Source organism: Lonchura striata, chromosome 3 (genome assembly GCF_046129695.1).
Source record: "Lonchura striata isolate bLonStr1 chromosome 3, bLonStr1.mat, whole genome shotgun sequence".
In the NCBI taxonomy this organism is placed as follows: domain Eukaryota; kingdom Metazoa; phylum Chordata; class Aves; order Passeriformes; family Estrildidae; genus Lonchura; species Lonchura striata.
The window spans coordinates 5,487,698-5,494,354 of NC_134605.1; the positions used below are offsets into that span (position 1 = coordinate 5,487,698).

Below are 6,657 nucleotides of genomic sequence, written 5' to 3' on the forward strand. Positions count from 1 at the left end.
TTTCAGGATTGGGTTTCCTTACCACTCCACTTGAAGACAGAACAGTACAAACATCTTGCCTCTCAGTTGTAGAGTGTGCATTAAAGGGAGGGAAAGAAGGGAAAAGTTGTCCCCCCTGGAAGAAAGGTAGGGGCAAATGAGGGACACTTTGATACTTTCATGTAATGAAAGACAAGACTGCATACTTTCAAAGACAGTAATATGCTTAAAATAATTTCCAGGAAGGAGACCTCACTGGAGTGGGACACAGAAGACCAGTTCTGTTGCTGGTCTGTCATCCGTCTGCATGGCTGCTAAAGGTAAGGCAGCTAAAGTAACAGGAATAATACTGCCCTTCATTAATTACTCAAAGTGAACTGTAAAGAAGCAGCATTAAAAGAACAGGTACTCAGCATAGATTGGCCTCAATAAACGTAAAAGTTTCTCCAAAGTGGGGAGTTACAGAACAGGGAAAAGAAAAATGTTTTACACAGCTACTAGAACTTCTTTCCATCATTTTCTTGTTGTGTATAGAAATGGGTTTGTCTGGGAGGGAAGAACAACAGGAGATGGAATTTTTAAGTGAATTCAGTTTCTGACCAATTAGATTGCAGCACAGAGGAATTAGCAGATACCCATAAGCCATAATAGCTGATACCTATCAGCTTAAACTCCAACAGAGGTGGATTCCGTACTACCAAAACTGCTACTACACCCAGCACCTGCTCATGTTTTTATCAATACCACAGAAAAGGCCAGTTATCAGAGATGAAAACTCAGCTGCCTTCCTGGTTAACTCAGAGCAAGGATAAAGCCTTCCCTCAGGTTGTTGTGTAAGTAGGATTCTCTGAAGGGGAAGAATAGGTTGAGGTTGAACCTTGTCACTTGCAGCCTTTGTGAGAGCTATTGGAACGGGAAGAAAGCAAAAGCCTGCTACAGTTCCCAGGCTACAGGAAAAGGGTTATTCAGTTTCCTGAAGTAAGAAAAGGTGGATGGTTGCTGGTATTTTAACATATCAATGCCCAATTATTTTTCCACTCAAAAGGGATGTCTATAACCCAAAAGTCCCCACTCCCCTCTCTCTATAGTTGTCAGGAGACACTTCTGCACATGGGAGGAGTATGCCCTGTCATACAGTGTGCTTTATCTGATCCATGAAAAAAACAGGTTCATTCCCTGGGCTGTCAATCACATGTTCTATACTAGTACTGAAAGAATGAGAGTTTAGATGACTGCACCTAGCAGCTATATTTTGACAAGCTGTCAACCCTTCAGACCTGACAACTCACCTATGATTTCCAGGAGAGCTCTTCTAACAATGCAGCAAAATTGGAAGCTGTCAGCAGAGGTATTAATAACTACCAGGAACACCACAAACTGACAGATACTAGAAAGGCTCAGTTAAACACAAGGGGGCAGACAACAGAATTCTTATCTACTAATCAAGCTGAAGATCAAGTAGTATCCTTGCTCTACTCTTCCAACTTCACTTCTTCCCCAGTGATATTTGTGCACCATAAAAGAGTAAAGATTTTTATTTGTGCACCATAAAAGAGTAAAGCTTTTTATTTGTGCACTATAAAAGAGTAAATGCAAAGACTTCTGCATGGACCTCAGGGACTACCTGAGGTTGTGACCTGTGTATCCATGACACTGTTAGTGCTGCTCCTGCATCCATTGGCTCTTCGAGCTCCTGCAATCCCACTGGGTTTGTGCACAGCACTGCTGTCTCAGTGTAGCACCTAACACTGCTGCAGTGTCACAGACACAACTCAGCAAGAGTCATGCCTCACCTTTAGCATCTTTGTAGAGAAGTGGTGACATAATGTCCTTGGTTCAATCTGGAAATCAGACAACCGCAGAGGTTGAAATGGGTCTAAGTAGGCCAAGTGCCAGAATGAGGTCTGAGCTGAGAAGTCCAAGACAAATGTTTTTGTGAGGGCTCAGCAGCTGCTGCCCAAGAGCTGACCCCAAACAGCAGGCTATGCTTGTGGGTACTGGCATGGAGAGCACTGCCCAGGGACTGCCACTGGCTACCCACAAAACAGAGCAGCAACACACAGAGCCTTTGAAACACAGCCGAGATTTAGGGCCATGTGAGGTCTTTCTGGGCAAGCTGGACTCTCCACTTTATCCCACTACTGAAGGCTTCATTGTGGCCACAGAAATTTTCAGGTAGTTGTGTTTGGATTACAGGATTGCAAGAGCAGATGGAATAAAATGAAGTGAAACTTTGTATCAAAACCCTTACTGGACATGATACATCTAGAAAAGAATTAAAAAAAATATATGCTGATTTCCAGTTTTGTAGTAGAAATAGGTCATCCTACCTGATCGTTTTAGTTCAAGAATACAGTCTGGACATGTATTTTCATGGGTACAAGATGGCAGGATGGCATCGAACTTTGTTAACCGTGAACTAGTCAAAAAAAATTCAAAGAAACATTTGCACTCAACAAACCATGAAAATGCTACTTCGGAGTGCCTGTAGCTTCATGCCCTGTTCTAGCCTTAGAAAAGGAACTCCACTCTGTCAACACATCCGAGACTGACAAGTATATCTCAAAAACCAAGATTCAAACAAGTAAATTGTTTGCCACACACCGCAAGTACAACAGCGGTACTGACCCCACTGTTTGCAACCCAACCCAAAAGACTTCAAGTGGATGGCCTTGGACACAGCCTCCCAATTGTCTCTTGAACTGCCTGAATTACAGAGTTCTTCCTTCCATAGCTGGAATGACCATTTTAAAGGGGACTGAAATATAGTCTAGTGCTCTCTTCTCCCCTTTGCACACACCTCCTCCCCAAAACCTCAGGAAACTAAACAGAACCCATGAATACTTGCAGCTCCAGCACAGAAGACAGGCAAGCAGTATTCACAACTGTCTCGAATGTTTGAATGTTCTCTCATTTGAAAGCACATTTCACTGTCCCCTATGTCTGTAATGCTAATTGTGTCTCTCTACAGATGAATCCCAGGAGAAACTGAGAACAGAAAAGAGCAATGAGTATATTATCCCTGTATAGCTACTAAGTCTGCAGTTCCTTTCTTTTGTTACACTAGCTCACTTCTCAAGCGCTGCAGGATATGACCTAGTGGCCTGGCACACTTCTAATATTTACAATACCACAAATGCGTATCCCCCAGCCCATTCTTTCCAGCTACCATGGCTTTTTGTCCCTAAGGGAGGTAGGGTTTTCAGATGGATGCTGTAATCAAGCTCCCTCAAAACTACTCCTGAATGTTTGTTACAGCTACCCAATGTAAAGAAAGTAGTGAAAAGTAATTCTGATCAGAATTTATAAAAATGTTTATGGCCTAGGAAAACAACCACAAACCACACAAAACAAATTCAATAACCTTTCTAGTTTCTGGAGTCAAGTAAGCATTCAATAAAGCAACACACGAATCCATTTGGTTTCCTGTAAACAAGTGGCAGTGAATGCCTTCAATTCTGGCGACACGGAGTCTGTCACTAGTAGCTTTAGCCTATTTTCTGTTTGTTAAAGCCAGCCATGCAATTGCAAGTAACTCAATAAATCATGTCCCAGCTGGGATTGCTCTGTGCTCCATGCTCTATTTCTGCTAGACAGTTACAGAACCTTTGCCTTTCAGCGTAGCTTTTTCTTCTGCATCAGGACACAAAGAGACCGAATCCGCTCGAGGGATGTAAAGCTAAATAGGGAGAAGCCGTATCAGGGCAACTCCTGAGCTGACTTCGTCCCAGCACCAGAACAAACAGGTTCGGTGCGAAGTTCGCATGACCATCGGAGCACAACCACCGAAAGCTGCCAAACCACTCGGGTTTTGACCCAGGCTGATCAAAGAGCGTTGTGTAATCTCCAATTTGGCTGGGCAGGAGCGCAGGACCGGCTCGGCCCACGAGACCGAGTGCCCCACGTCCTTCCAAAGCGTGACATTTCAACAAAAGAAGAACGCAGCATTATGCATCACTACATATTTTGCTGACTGTTCCCTCCGCCCCTATAGATAGTCAGCTCATGTTCACCGCACAAACAGATCGCTCCGGGATACGTCGCGGGATTCTATGGACAGGTCGCATTTCTCTGCGGTGCCCAAGACCCCCTGGCCGCCCCGCCACGGCTACCAGAGCGCCCCTGCACCAAACACATCCTCCTAGGGACGAGACACCGGCGCGGCGCGGCACGGCGCGGCACGGCGCGGCGCGGCACGGCATGGCACGGCACGGCACGGCACGGCACGGCACGGCACGGCACGGCACGGTTCAGCTCCCCCGTGCCCCCCGAGCCCTCCCCGCCCCGCCGGTCCCCCCCGGGCCCGCCTCACCTGCGCGGCGGCCGAGGCGGCGCCGGCGCGCGCCCCGCTGCTGCAGGCGCGGCGCGAGGCGGCCCCGCGCGCCCCCGGCAGCAGCCGCCCCCACGCGCACAGCGCCGCCGCCGCCGCCGCCATGCGGCTCCGCTGCCCCGGCGCGCGGGGGGCGCCGCCGCCGGTCACGCGGGGAGGCAGCCAATGGGAGTGGCGGCCGCCGTGCTGCACGCCGGGAGTTGTAGTTCGCTCCCCTCAGGCCAGCGGGTTGAGGGAAGGGTGGAGGGTGCCCGCAAGGTCACTCGGCACCGCTGCGTGCTCCCCGGGCAGGTCACAGAATCACGGGGTATTCTGAGTGGAAAGAGAGACACAAGCATCATCGGGTTTAACTCTTAGCCCTGCATAGGGTCATCCCCAATAGTCACCCCATGTGCACAAGTGTTGCCTCTAGAATTCAGACAGGCTTGGTGCCGTGACCGCTTCCCTGAGAAGCCTGTTCCAGTGCTCCCTCTGGTAAAGAACCTTTTCCTAACATCCAGCCTAAACCTCCTCAAGGTCTGCCACTGCCATTCCCTCAAGGTCTGTCACTGGTCACCAGAGAAGAGATCTGCCCTGCTTCCCTGTTTCTCCTCAGAGGAAGGTGATGAGGTCTCCCCTCAGCCTCCTCCAGGCTGATCAGACCGAGTGACCAAAGCCTCTCGCCATACAGTTTCCCCTCAAAGGCCTGTCACCATCTGTGGTGCTTTTACTTCCCGAAATTCCTCCCAGGACACCATCATTGTTGGTGACTCAAGCCCCACGACCCTCAGCAGCAAACCTGCACTAAGAGCCTTTGCTCTCTGCCTTTCCCCACCCTCACAGCAGCAAACCTGCACTAAGAGCCTTTGCTCTCTGCCTTTCCCCACCCTCACAGCAGCAAACCTGCACTAAGAGCCTTTGCTCTCTGCCTTTCCCCACCCTCACAGCAGCCCCCCAAAAGCCAGGTGTGGAGCCTGAGCTCTGGCTGCTGGCTGCCTTCAAGGGAAATGTGTGCACTGAAGGGCATGCACACGAGATTAGGTATCCCAGCAAGGCTGCTAGAAAATCGTGAATATTGTTAGTTAGGGAACATTTGTGCTGGAAGCAACTCATCCAGTCAGCACCAGTCTCAAGTAAAATCTGTACATCTTTGTTATAAGATAGGCACAGTGACTAAATGAGGCATAATGGATCTTACGGAGCATAAGAAAGTAATATTACAGTTTTCCTGCCTTATATATTTTTTTTCCCATGCTCTCAGTGTTTCACAGACAAGGGGCTCATGATGAAAAGTCCAGCATCCTGCTGTCCATCTCCAGGTGAGGGTCTGCAGAGCATGGTCACCCATTGCCAAGCTGAGCTGGAGCCACTGGTTCTGAATATACTTGACACCTGAAAGGAGTGCTTGGCAGGGTACCCAAATTTTCCCTGGATCGCCTTCCCTGAATCATGCTAGCTATGCTTCCAAAAGACATGTGATTCCCTAAATGTCTTTTATTGCTCTCAGACTTAGAACTGTGCAGCTGTGAAGAGAAAAACTCACAATTTTATACACCATGCTACTGTATGATCACATTTCCATTCTAAAAGAATTTTGTTTTCCATTACAAAATTGCTGTGTCAGGGGTATTTTATTTGCAACTACTGACTGAAAACACATTAGCAATTCTCTGCACAGTCTTAATCCTTTAATGTTTGATCTGTGCATTACTTGTTGATGTTTGAGTAACTATTGCTTGTGTCAGCCAATACTTCCAAAGTTATGTGTGCTGGTACAGATTAAATTGTTTAGTCAGGTTATACTTAAATCCTTGCTCTGTAGTAAAACCCCTTTTTCTGTCCAATTCACTCTAGACTTTAGACTTTATTCAGTCTCTAGGCTGGTTACAGACTAACAGGAATACTTAATACCTTATTGCTATTTTTTCCCCGCAAAGTTTAAGCCATTTAAAGATAAATACAGACTTGACTGATCTACAATGTGGCTAAATATCCAGTCTGAAGCCATGTCCGCCAGTGTGATGTCCAGGTAACATATACACAGGCCAAAGCAGTAGACAAAATATTGGTCCAAATTGCAATTTTCAAAAGGTGCAGAAACAAGTTTGATGTTGACATTTACAGTAGCTATATGAAGCGTCACTTCTCCCTGTAGAATTGGAATAAATGTAATTAAAGGATTTTTGGATTTATTTGAGGAGTAAGTGATAATGACAGTTGAAATGCAGAAGGCACTTTAGCTTCGTATTAAATGTAATAATTGTTCAATTCAGTGAACCTCTCAGTTGCAAAAGAGGTTTAATTAGATGTGCAATGAATAAAGATGAAAATTTGTTATAAACTCATCAAGAGAAAAAAAAATATTGCTT

The 6,657-nt window shown here is 46.7% G+C and overlaps 1 protein-coding gene across 1 annotated transcript in view; it reads right to left on the reverse strand.

Annotated features, from left to right (window-relative positions):
- MOCS1 (molybdenum cofactor synthesis 1) overlaps window positions 1-4,377 on the reverse strand; it is a 29,699-nt gene extending 25,322 nt beyond the window's left edge. The window contains exon 1 of the mRNA XM_021541771.2: window positions 4,292-4,377. The gene's annotated coding sequence lies outside the window, so the exon portion shown is untranslated. The remainder of the gene's footprint in view (window positions 1-4,291) is intronic.
- Window positions 4,378-6,657: the final 2,280 nt, after the last annotated feature.